The sequence below is a fragment of the Leucoraja erinacea genome, chromosome 18 (genome assembly GCF_028641065.1).
Source record: "Leucoraja erinacea ecotype New England chromosome 18, Leri_hhj_1, whole genome shotgun sequence".
In the NCBI taxonomy this organism is placed as follows: domain Eukaryota; kingdom Metazoa; phylum Chordata; class Chondrichthyes; order Rajiformes; family Rajidae; genus Leucoraja; species Leucoraja erinaceus.
Window position 1 is genome coordinate 33504069 of NC_073394.1, and position 16348 is coordinate 33520416.

Consider the following 16348-nt stretch of genomic DNA (forward strand, 5'->3'; position numbering starts at 1 on the left):
CTGACTAAAAGACCATACAACCAGTTCACTAAAGAACCACTGGTCGTCAATGAGAAATATAGTAACTGGTACACTGGTTAGTGAGGGTCATGTAACCGGTAACTGATCGTCGGTCAGGAACACAGTAACAGGGACACTGGTCAGTGAGGAACATGGAAACTGGTAACCAGTTAGTGAGGGATACGGTAACAGGTACACTGGTTAGTGAGGAACACTATAACAGCTAACTGATAGCCAGTGAGGAACATAGCAACACATGTCTTGCTATTTTTATCCTTAATTCCAAGTTCCTTCGTAGTCTTGTCCTCTCCTAACTCTGTAAATTTACTGGAATTTAGAAGGATGAGAGGAAACCTTATAGAAACACATACAATTCTTAAAGGATTGGACAGGCTAGATGCAGGAAAAATGTTCCCGATGTTGGGAGAGTCCAGAAGCAGCGGTCACAGTTTAGGTATAAGGGGTAGGCCATTTAGGACTGAGATGAGGAAAAACGTCTTCACTTAGAGAGTTGTGAATCTGTAGAATTCTTTGCCACAGAAGTCAGTGGCGGCCAATTCACTGGATGTTTTCAAGAGAGGGATAGATTTAGCTCTTAGGGCTAAAGGAATCAAGGGATATGGGGGAAAAAGCAGGAACGTGGTACTGATTTTAGATGATCAGCCATGATCATATTGAATGGCGGTGCTGGCTCGCAGGGCTGAATAGCCTACTACTGCAGCTATTTTCCTATGCTTCTAACCAACTCTAGAGCTGGAACCCTTCAAGTTTCATTGCTCAGGATCTGGTGTGTGTGTGTGTGTGTGTGTGTGTGTGTGTGTGTGTGTGTGTGTGTGTGTGTGTGTGTGTGTGTGTGTGTGTGTGTGTGTGTGTGTGTGTGTGTGTGTGTGTGTGTGTGTGTGTGTGTGTGTGAGTGTGTGTGTATGTGTGTGTGTGTGTGTGTGTGTGTGTGTGTGTGTGTGTGTGTATGTGTGTGTGTGTGTGTGTGTGTGTGTGTGTTTGCGCACGCGTGTCTGGCAGTGTGTCTGCTTCTGTATGTATAAATGTGTTTAATGTATTTGTGTGTGTGTGTGTGAAGGTGTGGGTATTCATATGTATGTGTGTGTGTTTGTGTGTGTATGTAAATGAGGTGCGAAAGTGTGGCTGGGTCGCCTGGGTGAGGGTGTCTGATGTTGAAAGACCCGAAACACCCAATGACCCCAGGTTACATCACTGATGATGTGTTCAGGAGCATCAATCGATGTATTTGTATCAATCAATGCCCCCGTGCATGCTTCACACATTCCTTTTCCTTTATTTTAGTGAATTTTACTTTATTAAACTGAATAAATGTCTAGGCCTAATAGATTCATAGAGACATAGAGTGATACAGCATGGAAACAGGCCCTTCGGCCCCATTGCCCACACCGACCAACATGTCCCAGCTACACTCGTCCCATCTGCCCGCATTTGGCCCATATCTCTCTAAACCTGTCCTATCCATGTACCTGTCTAACTGTTTCTGAAACATTGCGATACTCCCAGCCTCAACTACCTTCTCTGGCAACTTGATCCATACACCCACCACCATGAAGGGTTTCAATCTGAATTCTTAACTTTCTGTTTAGTTCTGCATATATTTCTGGAACTAACAACTGGCCCCACTATGTTTTATTTTTGTGTCAACTCCCCAATCAATAACATTGAAAATATACATTGAAAACTTTCCCTTCGCCATTCCAGATTACAAGAGAACCTCTTTGTGTGTCCAGAGTAATGACGATATCAGTAAGACAATCAACAGTGCCAATCAGTTTCCATAATATTATAGTATTGACTCCTTATAGGAATCAAGTGACTGATGCTCATTGAAATTAGGGAAGCTTTACAGAGGATCTAAACTTCTAACAGGGTTAGCGGAGCTGCTGTGTCACAGCACAAAAGACCTGGGTTCAATCCTGACCTCGGATAACGTCAGTGTAGAGTTCTCCCTTTTTAGCACGAAGGGAAAAAGGGAATGTGTACATTCTCCAAATGTGTTTTGCATTTTGTATTATATTGTCTATTATTGTCATGTGTACTGATATACAGGCACTCCTCGACTTACATAATAGGCGACATATGTTACCTTGCGCTTATGTAAGCAATTCTTAAAGCCCACTGCTTTATTTCCAAGTTGCACATCTCAGTAGTGCCAGTAGCGGTGTGCTATCACATATGAGGCCATGTCCGTAAGCCAGTCAGCTGTTCTTGTGAATTCTCTCCGCATCGGAGCTCCCCCGTGGTCTCCGTATCGGAGTTCCGCTGTGGTCCTTGTGTCAGAGGGCCCACGTGGTCTCTGTATAGCAGCTCCCACATGGTCTTCATATCATGGTCTCCTCTTTTGTACTTTTTGCCCAACAGGGAAGATGAGGAAATGGCAGGGTGAAATGGTTCCAGTTTTCTTCCACATCCTTAAGATTAATTAGCCACAATAAATAGCCCCTCATGTGTAGCTGAGTGATAAGATCTGGCTGGCAAAGTTGGGAAAGTAAACTGGAATTAATGTAGGATTAGTGTAAATATGTGTTGCTGTACTGCATTACTCTCTGACTACGACTATGTCCTTCAGAAAAGCCCGTCTCCTCAATTTTGCATTAAAAGAAGGCACATAAATGATTTCCAGGGTTCTCATACACAGTGCCATATACCACTAACCAACAGGAAAGATGTCAAATATCAGGGCAATGCTGATTTCTCCAACTCCTATGCTTCTGGCTCAACGCCATGACAAAGGCTCCTTTCCTGGGGAAGTGCTCCACCCAATATCTGCATCAGGACTGTGGGGGTGGTTACTGGCTGGGAATATCAGATCCAAACACAGCCTGAGATGCATTTCTGCATTCACTCCCCCTGCATCCACTCCCCCCTTCCCTCCCACTGTGTGCAATCAGTTGAAATCCCCCCCCCCCCCCCCCCCCCCCCCCCCCCCCCCCCCCCCCCCCCCCCCCCCCCCCCCCCCCCCCACCCCCCCCAAATCAAGGAGCTTCAGTGTTCATAGTTGTTCATGAAAGGGCTTAAAATTACACATAACTGAAACATTCAAAGCTTCAGTAACTTAATTTGGAATTGGCTTCTGGAAGTACAGTAAAGCAGAGGATGCAATAGATTTTCTGCTTTCTTTAGACACCAGAAAACAATATGAAATTGTTTCTATTTTTCAGCGATCAAAATACTAGGTGCAGCTTATTCAGCTGAGGCACAGCTAACCTCAAATAGTACTTTTAGAACATTAAAACAATCTTATTTCCCCAGTCCCTCTTAGTTGCATGGTTTAAAGTCCCCTTTATTGAACACTTACAGTTAATTACATGCCTGATCTTTAGACCTAATTGGGTCTTTAACCTGCAGATCCCACAGGATTTCTCTCCAGCTTCATACAACTAATTTCAAAAGATCTCATTATACTTACTTACTACTAGTGGCAATAAATGTTCCGCTGCTGTTAAACTTTGCAGTCCTCTAACTTCTGTTGACTTGTCTGAATCAATCATACATCTGGTTTGCGTTCTCCTCACTAACAGAAAACAAAGGGTTGTAGCACTGGAAATGCCTCAAAAGGTAATTTGATGCCCTTGGTTTTATTGGTCTACTGAGGTTCTCTCCAATACACAGGACGTCTTGTCTTGGAAAAGTATAGGCAGTGGGAGGGTGGTGCATAGAGCCAATGGGCTTTTGTGGTCTTCACGTGAGAATTGTCAAGACTGTAAACCTTGTGTTCTTCCATTACCCTGAGCTGACATATCTGGCCACTCTCAGCTACTGACACCTCTTTAATAGGTCAATCAGGAACAGAAAGAACACAAAACAATGAATGGGAACTATGCTGAATATGAGTTCTGGTTTTGTTATTGTACCATTATTCGAAATGCCCCGAGCCAGTCTCATTAACTAAATCTGGAATAAAAATGTATCATCAGTAATGGAACACATAAACCTATTTGATGATCATAAAGAGTTAATTGGTGTCAACAATGACATTTAAGAAAGAAAATCTGCCACTCCTGCCCAATCTGGGATAAATGTGACCACATTCTGGTGACCAATTTGGTCGGATCTTAGTTGCTAATTGATCGGTCTAGCAGCAATGAGGAATGGACAATTGATGCCAGCCAGTGGCGGACTGGGTCTAAAAATATTGGTCGCCAGGAGACAAAGGGGGCCCACTTCATCAGGGGCCCACTTGATATAGGGGGCCCACTTCATCAGGGGCCCACTTGCCATCGGGCAAGCTGACACCCTGGCCAGTCCGCCACTGATGCCAGCCTTGCATGGATGAGAAAAGCATTCAGACTGTTAAGTGACCGGCTCCTCACACTCAGCACTAATGTCCTTGTGTCATGCAAGGAGGATGGCAACATTTTAGTAGTGGTAGCCTCACATTCCTGGTGACCTGGGTTCGATCCTGACCTCCGGCCCTTCTGGACGATGTTTGTACATTGTTTCTGTGACCGTGCGAGTAACTTCCCACATCACAACGTTGTGGTGTTAATTAGTGACTGTAAATTATTCTTTAGTGACAAAATAACTAAGGATGAGGCGAAGGGAATGTGGGAGAAAGTAAGTTACAAAGCTAAGGAGCAATAAGGGAAATGGGACTAATGGGATATCTCTGCTAGGAGCTGGCATGGTGCTGATGGACTGAATGGCCTCCTTCTGTGTTATGGTAGGTAAGTAACTGCCTCTCAGATTACATATTAAACCAAATCATGCTTTTTGCTCACTTTGTGAAGGACAAAGAACAGTGAATGTACTTGTAAAAGAGCATTTGCACACTAATTCTGGCTGAAGCAAATGAACAAATGGTTACTTCCTTCCTGTTTGTGGCATCTTGCTGTGCACTGGCCATGTACTTTGCAACAGTAACTGCACTTCAATAACTGCACGTAAAGCACTTTGGAACTGACCTGAGATTGTAAATGCAAGTATTTTCTTTCGTTATAGTGATAACTCAAGTAGAAATAATGATTCTGACATACATGAGATGGAAATGTCGACAGTCTAATAGAGTTGAAAAGGATTTACTGCCATTTCCTGGTACTTGAATGCAAAGCCACTGAAATGTCTTTAAACAACCTGTCAGTCAAAAGCTACCACACTCTAATGTGTGGTGTGGTGGATTTGAATATAACATGTTCTGCAGTAAATGCTTCAAAAAACTAAAAATGAAGTCAAATATGAACCTTTACTGGGGGTGCATGCATGTAAGACCCCTGTACTGACCTCCCCATCATCAAAGGGATCTACAGCAGTCGCTGCCTCAAAAAGGCAGCCAGCATCATCAGAGACCCACGCCACCCTGACCACACTCTCATTTCACTTCTGCCATCGGGGTGAAGATATAGGAGGCTGAAGACTGTCACATCCAAGTTCAGAAGCAGCTGCTTCCCTACAACCATCAGGCTATTAAACAACACAACCTCCAAACAGGCGCCGATGTACAGAGACTTGGGGCATTATTTTTGACTTTGCAATACTATTGTTTGTTTATTTGTTGTTTACTGAACATTTTTGTTGTTTATTGTGGATTTTATTGTGTTAACATATCTGTTGTGCTGCTGCAAGTAAGAATTTCATAGTTCCTTTTCAGGACATATGACTAAAACACTCTTGACTTGGATATACTAGATTTAGTTCAAAATAACAATGATGTCATTTCCTATAACCCCCTCCTGTACATCTATTATTATGTGATCATTTACATAAAACTATCAGATATCAGCCTGTAACATACTTCTTAGTGTTAGTTTAGTTTAGTTTAGAGTTCCAGCGCAGAAACAGGCCCTTCGGCCCACCGAGTCCACACCAACTCAGATCCCCGCACATTAATACTATCCTACACACACGAGGGACAATTTACACATACATCAAGCCAATGAACTTACATTGGAGTGTGGGAGGAAACCGAAGATCTCAGAGAAAACCCACGCTGTCACAGTAAGAACGTACAAATACCATACATAGAAACATAGAAACATAGAAATTAGGTGCAGGAGTAGGCCATTCGGCCCTTCGAGCCTGCACCGCCATTTAATATGATCATGGCTCATACAGACAGCACCCGTAGTAGGGATCGAACTTGGGTCTCCGGCGCCACAAGTGCTGTAATGCCCCTGTCCCACTTAGGAAACCTAAGCAGAAACCTCTGGAGACCTTGCGCCCCACCCAAGGTTTCCATCAGGTTCACCAGAGGTTTTGGTCACTTGCCTGGAAAGCCTCGACCGAAGCGTGAGTTGCATCAACTGATCAAAGGTCCTATAGGATCTTTGCTACCGACCACACACACACACACACATCGTGAAGGTGGGGGCCAGGGTCAGCGGAGGAGTGCTGTCTGCCCGATGAAGAGGAAGGTAAACGGCTGCCACAGAGCACGGTAAGTCCTTTAGAGAGCGAGGGAGGGAGGGAGGGAGAGAAGGGGAAAGAAGGGGAGAGAAGGACAGAGAAAGGGAGAGAGAAGGGGAGAGAGAAGGGGAGAGAGAAGGGGAGAGAAGGGGGGGGGGAGAGTGAGTGGAGACAGTTTTAAGAAGTTTAATAAAGTTAGCGGGCATTTTACCTTCCGGCGGATCTTCTAGGTCCTGAAAACCAAAGATCCGACAGGATCTTTGCTGAAAACTACAATGAGCCAATCAAAATGGCCAGTCAGCGAAGGAGATTGCCTTCGCCAGCCTGTAAGTAAATAGCAACCCCACTCCACTGGCTTCGACCAAACAGCAACCTATTTTTAGTCGAGGTCGGTTTTGTTTTTTTGAAATAATCGCAGGTTCCTGAAGATTGGAGGGTAGCAAACGTAACCCCACTTTTTAAGAAGGGAGGGAGAGAGAAAATGGGGAATTACAGACCAGTTAGTCTAACATCGGTAGTGGGGAAACTGCTAGAGTCAGTTATTAAAGATGGGATAGCAGCACATTTGGAAAGTGGTGAAATCATTGGACAAAGTCAGCATGGATTTACGAAAGGTAAATCATGTCTGACGAATCTTATAGAATTTTTCGAGGATGTAACTAGTAGCGTGGATAGGGGAGAACCAGTGGATGTGGTGTATCTGGCCTTCCAGAAGGCTTTCGACAAGGTCCCACATAAGAGATTAGTATACAAACTTAAAGCACAAGGCATTGTGGGTTCAGTATTGATGTGGATAGAGAACTGGCTGACAAACAGGAAGCAAAGAGTAGGAGTAAAGGGTCCTTTTCACAATGGCAGGCAGTGACTAGTGGGGTACCGCAAGGCTCAGTACTGGGACCCCCAGCTATTTACAATATATATTAATGATCTGGATGAGGGAATTGAAGGCAATATCTCCAAGTTTGCGGATGACACTAAGCTGGGGGGCAGTGTTAGCTGTGAGGAGGATGCTAGGAGACTGCAAGGTGACTTGGATAGGCTGGGTGAGTGGGCAAATGTTTGGCAGATGCAGTATAATGTGGATAAATGTGAGGTTATCCATTTTGGTGGCAAAAAAACAGGAAAGCAGACTATTATCTAAATGGTGGCCGATTGGGAAAGGGGAAGATGCAGCGAGACCTGGGTGTCATGGTACACCAGTCATTGAAGGTAGGCATGCAGGTGCAGCAGGCAGTAAAGAAAGCGAATGGTATGTTAGCTTTCATTGCAAAAGGATTTGAGTATAGGAGCAGGGAGGTTCTACTGCAGTTGTACAGGGTCTTGGTGAGACCACACCTAGAGTATTGCGTACAGTTTTGGTCTCCAAATCTGAGGAAGGACATTATTGCCATAGAGGGAGTGCAGAGAAGGTTCACCAGACTCATTCCTGGGATGTCAGGACTGTCTTATGAAGAAAGACTGGATAGACTTGGTTTATACTCTCTAGAATTTAGGAGATTGAGAGGGGATCTTATAGAAACCTACAAAATTCTTAAGGGGTTGGACAGGCTAGATGCAGGAAGATTGTTCCCGATGTTAGGGAAGTCCAGGACAAGGGGTCACAGCTTAAGGATAAGGGGAAAATCCTTTAAAACCGAGATGAGAATAACTTTTTTCACACAGAGAGTAGTGAATCTCTGGAACTCTCTGCCACAGAGGGTAGTTGAGGCCAGTTCATTGGCTATATTTAAGAGGGAGTTAGATGTGGCCCTTGTGGCTAAGGGGATCAGGGGGTATGGAGAGAAGGCAGGTACGGGATACTGAGTTGGATGATCAGCCATGATCATATTGAATGGCGGTGCAGGCTCGAAGGGCCGAATGGCCTACTCCTGCACCTAATTTCTATGTTTCTATGTTTCTATGGAACATAGAAGAAGCTTCGACTATGCGGAAACCACTTTCCACCATTAGGAAGAGTGACCGGAACCTCCGGGAACCTCATGGAAACCTTGGGTGGGGCGCTAGGTCTCCAGAGGTTTCCGTTCAGGTTTCCTAAGTGGGACAGGGACATAAAGCAGCAACTCTACCGCTACGCTACCGTGGTGTAATTATCTTTCAAAGTGACTGTATGCTGAGTAATGTTCTAACTTGCATCAGAATTACCTGTCAATTATCCACCATCCAACTCATTAAAACTTTCTTTTCTGTGTCGTGTGTCTCTTCTGTCACCCTGCCAGACTTCCCAGAACTGATGAGGCATTCTTCCAAAAACAGGAAAGGGAAATACTTACACACATATTAGTTTTGGTTTTCACCATGGGCAAGATTGGTGCAAAGACGGAAAAGCATAAACCAATAAAGTTTGATTAATTCTGCAGTGGTGTGAGTTTCCTTGATTCTGGAACCTCTCCTCCCATTCCCTCCCAGTATCACACCATGAACATTCATCCTTGTGGCTCAACTCCTTTAAAGCATTTTTTTTTTTTAAACGCAGGTGCTGAGGATCAAAATAAAAACAGAAAATGTTGGAGAAACAAGGTCTGGCAGCAGCTGTGGAGAGAGAAATAGTCCAGATCTGAGACCTTTCATCAGAATTGAGAAATAGTGTCTGGGTAACAACTTCAGATGGCTCACTGTTTACTTCTGTTTAAATCTTTTTCCCTCTTTCTTTCTTCCGCATATTCGGACTTGCTCAATATGTGGCAGTAGTTCATTACACAGCATACAACATTACACAGACATTTCAGCATTACACAGATATGAGTGGCGCAGCTGGTAGAGCTGCTGCCTCATAGTGGCAGAGACCCGGGATCGATCCTGACTTCGATTGCTGTCTATGTGGAGTTTACACGTTTCTCCCTGTGACTGCCTGGGTTTCCTCTGGGTGCTCCAGTTTCCTCCCACATCCCAAAGACATGTGGATTTTGAGGTTAATTGGCCTCAATAAATTATCACTTGTGCGTACAGAGTGGATGAGAAAGTGGGATAAAGTAGGACTTGTGTGAATGGGTGAATGATGGTCGGCATGGACTGGGTGTGTCGAAGTCCTCTTGCCATGCTGTATTCTAAACTAGACTATATTAAAATAACAACATTTGCAGCACAGTAAACAAATAAAATAGCTCAATTGCCCCTTAACAGCCACATTGTTTCACCCTGTCAGAATAATTCCCAATGGTTCCACCCATCGCTCCCTCCCAACATCTCTGCAACCTAGACTAATATGGTTCTCTATTTCTCAATTCTGATGAAGGGTCCCAGACTGGAAACATAACCTGCGTCTTTTACCACAGATGCTGTGGGACCTGCTGAGGTTTAGGTTGTATGCCAGCTTTGTCACGCTCAATCTAACAATTCAATACAACAACTTTCAATGATTCATCGAGCAAATCGTTAGCATGCTGCATGTATAAAGATCTCCATAAACAGCAGGAACACAATGCCTGGCCCACTGAATGTTCAAAAAGAAGCACATTTTGCGTCCCAACATTTCTCCAAATCTCTGGTTACATAAATAATCATTTGGACTCAGAATCCAGAATTCATTACTAGCCCTACTTGTAGTTTACTCATTTAAAGGCAAATGCCTCAAAAGGTACAGATATCAAGTGAGTCATTAATAGATGAAGCACCCAATAACTGATAAACTGTTTATATTTTGCAATGAATGTAACCAACAGCTCACACTGTAACCAATGGAAACGATATAATACAGAAAGACCATTTGCTTAACTGGTAGAAGATGTAGGTCTGATTGGAGTACGTTGCTGGAGGACATGTTCCCTCTTCCCTTTCCATCGTGCAGGGATTCAAAAAGTACAGGCACTACCCGACTTACGTCATAGGCAACTTGTGTAAACTTGCACTTATGAAGGCAATTCTTTAAGCCCACTGCTTTATTTCCGAGTTGCACATGTCAATAGTCTCTTTCACAGTGCCCTACTGCACATGAATCCATTTCCATAAGCCAGTCAGCTGTTCTCGTGGATGCTTCCACATGGTCTCCACATCGGAGCTCCCACTTAGTCTCCCCCGTGATCTCTGTGTCGAATAGCACATTTATGCAGTTCAGTAGCACTTCCATTTCCAATAGGTAACATCTGACATCAATAAGCTTCACAAGACGTGACCCTTACGTGCGTCGGGAAGCATCTGTGTTATATTTGGACTCAACAGTGCACTCTCCTCTGTACTGGAGAAAGCAAACCCAGATGGGGAGATCACGCTACAGACCACTGGGACAACTCAGCTCCTAGTTGCCTGTCACTTTAATTTTCCACATTATTCCAGTCTGATCTATCTAGTTGTAGCCTCCTGCACTGTTTCAACAAGGTCAAGAATGCCATGAGTCAAGAGAGTAGAGAGTGTTTAATTATCATAAGTACTAACAACGGAACAATGAAATTCTTATGTGTAGCTGCACATCAGGCCTCTAATCGCAATGAAAAAAATATATATATATTTTTTTTTAATCAGTAAATGAATAACCATAATATAAATGCAAAAATATGAAGTCCGTAGTACGACCAAAGACACACTCCATAGAAATTCATAGATGCTGAGGTTAGAGTTGTGCAGTGTTCAAGAGTAGACCACATGAAAGCTTGAGGAACAGCAGCTCTGGTTTTTGTCTTGGCAAATTGCTACCTTTAGGGTGCAATATCAAATTTAACACTTTCACATAACTTGTATTATTCGTTTGTATAAGATCTGGCCAGTTCAATTTCTGAGTCAGCCATCTGTAACACTAACTCAGTTTTTCCCTCTGCCCTGACACTGCCTGATCTATTGGACACCTCCACTGATCTGACCTGCATTCCATGGCCTTTGTTTGCTTTCTCACTCTCTAACAAGTCTCATTAACCTATCAACCAGCTGCTTCATTAACAGCTTATCACCACTTGTTAGAGATGGACAGGGCAAAGACAGCTTCACATAATGGAGAATTATGGTACAAAGTGGAGAACTGACTAAGTGTAACATGTCAAAGGACGTGACCTCCTTCTTCCAGCTTTACAGGCAGCCTAGCAAAACCCCAGTATTGGTGCTCAAGCTGTGATCACAGGGTCACAGAATACTGAGGCCATTATTCAGGGAAATAGACAGGTATTCTAGTAAACTTCATGGGACGTCCCACAGTTGTTTACAACATCCTTTATACATGTCCTCCCCAGATTCTGAACTTCCAATTTATAGATGGACCATACCTACATACAGGCCTTTGGGAAACTGCTGGGATGGAATTGATGGCTGCTGCACAGCTCCAGGCATCATCTTGCGCATTGTGGGAACTCAGTTCACAGCAATACCTGAATGGTTGCGTTAAATGTCTGGATTTTACTGCACGTTGCATGGTGTAACCCGTGGAGGATCTGAACACTTTATTGGACACTAGGTTGGGTGTGCATTGTCTTGTAAATGATCAATTGGGAGTATGATTTATCTGTAACCAGGCAGGGGTAGACTGAAGACATGTATAATAATCACAAAATGCTGGTGTAATAATCATACTCATAATAGTACTTTATTAGCCAAGTATGTTTTGCAACATATGGGGCATTTGATTTGCCATATAGTCATATCAATAAAGAGCAACAAGACACCCAAATAAACCTGTGGAGGTGGAATCGTTTCACCCAAGAGATTAATAGTTATTAGAGTCAAAGGACAGAGAGAGAGAGACTGGATAAATGGTGCGGAGGCCAAGTTTGGATCGTCCCTGATCTTACTGTAGGTACAGAGCAGGCTCAAGGGGCCGAATGGTGCACACCTGCTCCTGTTCCTCGTGTCTCAATGTAAGGTGTATGGGATTAGTGCTAGAACGACCGCGTTCCAATAGGGGCGCCACAAGTTGGCAGCCCCACCAACAGTCTGTCTGTTTTTTCATCTTTTTCTTATTTTTAGTGTGTTTTAAAAGTCTATATAAATATTCTCCGGTTTGTTTTTATGTGGGGGAGGGGTAGGGGGTTGGGGGAATCTTTTTTTTAGTTTCTTACCTTGCCGGAGATGCTATTGTTCTCTGGGTCGCATCTCCAGCTTGCTCTGCGTCCTACCATCAATGGAGCTGGAGGCCTCCTCGGACTGAGCCCCACCGTGGACATCGGAGTCGATCCCTTGCCTGGGATCGCTCCAACCGCGGCCTGCGGACGTTACACAAGAGCTCGGAGTCTCGGGAGAGGCTAGTTGGGAGCTCCGCTACGCAGAGGCTTGACCGGCCTTGATGAGGTGTCGATCGCCTGGCACGGGGGAGCTGAGATCACCCCCAATGTAGGAGTTGATCGCCCCGTTGCGGAGGGCCAAAACGCCGACGGCTACGGTAGTCAAGATCGTCCCGTCAATGGAGGGCTCGAGGTCCTCGATCACGGGAGAGCAAAGAAGGGGAGATTTAATTTTTTTTCGTTTTCCATCACAGTGAGGAATGGGGAGGAGTTACTGTGGTGGATGTTTATGTTAAATTGTATTTTGTGTGTTCCGTTGCTTTTTATTTGTATGACTGACTTGGCAAATGAAATTCCTCATATGTTGCAATACTTGGCTAATAAAGTATTATTGTGATTGTGGTTGTGATTGTGATTGTTTCATTGAAGTGAAATATCATCTTATTGAATGGCGGAACAAGCAAGAAAGACTGAATGGCCTCCTCTTGCTTTTCATTTATGTCCTTTTGGCCAAACAGTAAGAAGAAATGCAGAGATTGCAACAACAATGACAGCAACATGTATGGTTACTACATGACTAACATGGTCAAATGTCTCAAGGGATGTTACAGGAGGAGCAGATGACCACACACCGACAAATCCCAGAGGCAGCGGTGGTAGAGTTAAACTCAGATACACAGTGGATGAGCCAGAAGGGCAATGTTAATCTGTTACAATCTATTACAAACCTACTGACTCCCATTGCTATCTAGACTACACTTCTTCCCACCCTACTTCCTGTAAAGACTCTATCCCCGACACCCAATTCCTCCGTCTATGATGCATCTACACCCAGGTTGAGGTGTTCCATACCAGGTGATTGGAGATGTCCTCATTCTTTAGAGAAAGAGGACATCGTCCATTATAGATGAGGCTCTCACTTGGGTCTCCTCGATATCTCACAGCTCCACTCTTGTTCCCCCTTCCCCCCATTCATAACAAGGATAGAGTCTCCCTTGTCCTCACCTTCCACCCCATCAGCCGTCGCATAGTTATATAATCCTCCAACGGGATCTTACTACTGGCTACATCTTCCCATCTCCACCCCTTTCTGCTTTCCACAGAGACCGTTCCCTCCGCAACTCCCTAGTCAACTCATCCATTCCTACCCAAACCACCCCCTCCCCAGGTACTTTCCCATGCAACCGCAGGAGATGTAACACCTGTCCCTTTACCTCCCTCCTCGACTCCATCCAAGGACCATGACTGTCTTTACAGGTGAAGCCAGGTTCACTTGCACCTCCTCCAACTTCATCTACTGCATCCGCTGTTCCAGGTGTCAACTCCTGTATATCGGAGAGACCAAGCGCAGGCTCGGCGATCGTTTCGCTGAACACCTCCGCTCAGTCCGCCTTAACTTACCTAATCTCCTGGTTGCTCAACACTTTCACTCTCCCTCCCATTCCCAATCTGACTTTTGGAGGAACAGTACCTCATATTTCGCTTGGGTAGCTTACACCCTTGCGGTATGAACATTGACTTCTCTAACTTCAAATAGCCATTGCTTTCCCACTCTCTCAATCCCCTCCCCCTTCCCAGTTCTCCCACCAGTCTTACTGTTTCCGATTACATTCTATCTCTGTCCCGCCCCCTCCCCTGACATCAGTGTGAAGAAGGGTCTCGACCCAAAATGTCACCCATTCCTTCTCTCCAAAGATGTAAATACGCTCCTAAAGCTAACCCTAGTTCAGTAAAAACACTGAGTCAAGCACTGGAACAACTAAACTTTATTTTTGAATGAACAACAAATCCCCTTATACAATATCTAAACCACCGCGTGTTCGATCCTTGTCTCTGCCTGGCCAAACCCTTCAGCCTCGTGCAAGCAGACACTACCAAAAAGTTACGCAGTCCCAAGCGTCCTTCCAGAAGATCGACACAGATCCAAATGGGGGCTACCTTTTATAGGTCCACAAACCCTGAGGGGCCGAACTACATAGGGGTGGTTCCCCTTACAAGCCAATTACACAAATTGATTACATTAAAGTATTATGGACAGTTCCCCAACCAAATTAAAAAGAGTCCCAAACAATGTTTCTCCAGAAGCTTCTGGAAGGAAGTTAGTTTAACTGAATAATGCAACATTTACCCTGGAACACAGACAATTCAGCCAGGGCTTCACACTCTGGTCAATCAACAAACAGCAGGGTAACTGGCTTGCAACATTATTTACATTATTTACAATCCCTTTGCAGTAATCCAATCAAACCATTCATTTATAATACCTTAGAGTTTCTCTCCGAAATTCTCATACATACTATCAATTGCAAAGACATTTGGACCTTCCTTATCTGAGGTATTGATCTGGGGCCCAGACTAGCAGCTAGCAGCCTGTGACTTCTTAGACAGAAAGGGGCTAATAGGCCTTGTAAATGCATGAATCCTCTGCTTTATTTTGGCTCTATTATGGCCAGGATTTACAGAGATGCTGCCTGTCCCGCTGAGTTACCCCAGCATTTTGTGTCTACCTAGGGTAATGTTAATGGCATGTAGTTAATTTACAAATTCAAGCTTGCCATGTCGAAGACCTGTCTACGCCCGTTATATAAAAATTACAGAGAGAGAGAGACATCAAAAGCAGTGAACTTGAGAATCAGGATGGACTGGACTTGGTTATTTACGGCCACAGGTAGAATCATGGAAATGCCTAACAAAATATGAAAATATTCAACCCAGAGCTATAAAATTTAGATCCAAAACAGTGTGCCCACGTCATAAAAAATCTTAGAATGAATTACACATAATATTGATTAACCTCTTTCTTTAACCTTCCCAGCTGCGACTAGTTAATTATTTGTTCATTCCGTTGAGTATGTGAGATTTAGGTCAGCAGGATCTGTTTGATTACTGGAGGTGCTGCAATCAGCCACTAATTACTTTTCAACAACAATGTCGGGCTGTGGTGAGATGTCAGATATTTTAGCTGACTTCGCAAGGCTCCGCAATGGGAAAATGCAGGGGCATTTCTGTTAATTCCACTCTCATGTAGGTTGACGTATCATTGGCGAGTATTTAGTCTTGGGGAAGAGACGGGGTTGTTGACTTTTTTTAATATATTTGGAAAAATGAATGTTCTATTGGTTGAACTAAACTATATGCTCATTCTTATTATACTTTACGATCAGAAGAAAATGTACTCCAATGTGTTCTCTTTCACCCACGAATGCAACTGGTAATTTGTTTCTCTTGCGATAACAAGCTCTCAGCATCTGTCTCTTCACAATCAACTTGCAATTGGGCAAAGAGAGGCTTTCTCATTGACTGGGAGCTCTAATCATCTCCTCACCGATATTCCAATTTGCAGCTACAGAGGTGTATGCCTGGAGTGGCAGACATTTCATTGCAAACTGGAAATGAATTTATTGACGATGCAATGCCTTTCCTGCACTCTCACAGTCATGGGGACTTTCTCATCTCCCTTCTACTAACTCTTCAAGCTACATCTGCTTATCAGGTGGGTTTCCATGGCAACCGTATCCCCCGATGTCTGGTTGCCATAACGCTTTGGATCGCTGCAAATGGATGGGCTGAAGCAATGGTTATTAGATAAAGCCTGGCTCTGTGCAGGCACCTGACGGATAACAGAAATACCTCATCCTCATTGTTCACAACACAAAATGAGCTCTGGGGAAGGTACAAAGTTAAACTTTGCCTTTCTCCCACAGCATCCATTCTGCGCGATGGGAGGGCTGTGGATGAGAGCAGCAGCCACTTTCCTTACTGATAGTATGTGTGCAGCTTAGAGGGAGAGTTTAGGCATTCCCAACATCTCCTTCCAGGAGGGCAGCAGAATGAGTGATAATGAAAGC

At 44.2% G+C, this 16348-nt stretch overlaps 1 protein-coding gene across 11 annotated transcripts in view; it reads right to left on the bottom strand.

The window, feature by feature from the left end:
- The window catches only part of LOC129705891 (tetraspanin-18-like), a 153595-nt gene that overhangs the window by 72803 nt on the left and 64444 nt on the right, over nt 1–16348 (bottom strand). For 3 of the 11 annotated variants that reach the window (XM_055649784.1, XM_055649777.1, XM_055649776.1), the window contains exon 1: nt 3431–3563. The exons of 5 other annotated variants lie outside the window; for them this stretch is intronic. The gene's annotated coding sequence lies outside the window, so the exon portion shown is untranslated. Of the gene's footprint in view, nt 1–3430; nt 3565–16348 lie in introns of those variants that run through there. 3 more of the 11 variants (XM_055649783.1, XM_055649775.1, XM_055649780.1) reach the window with 3 other exon arrangements.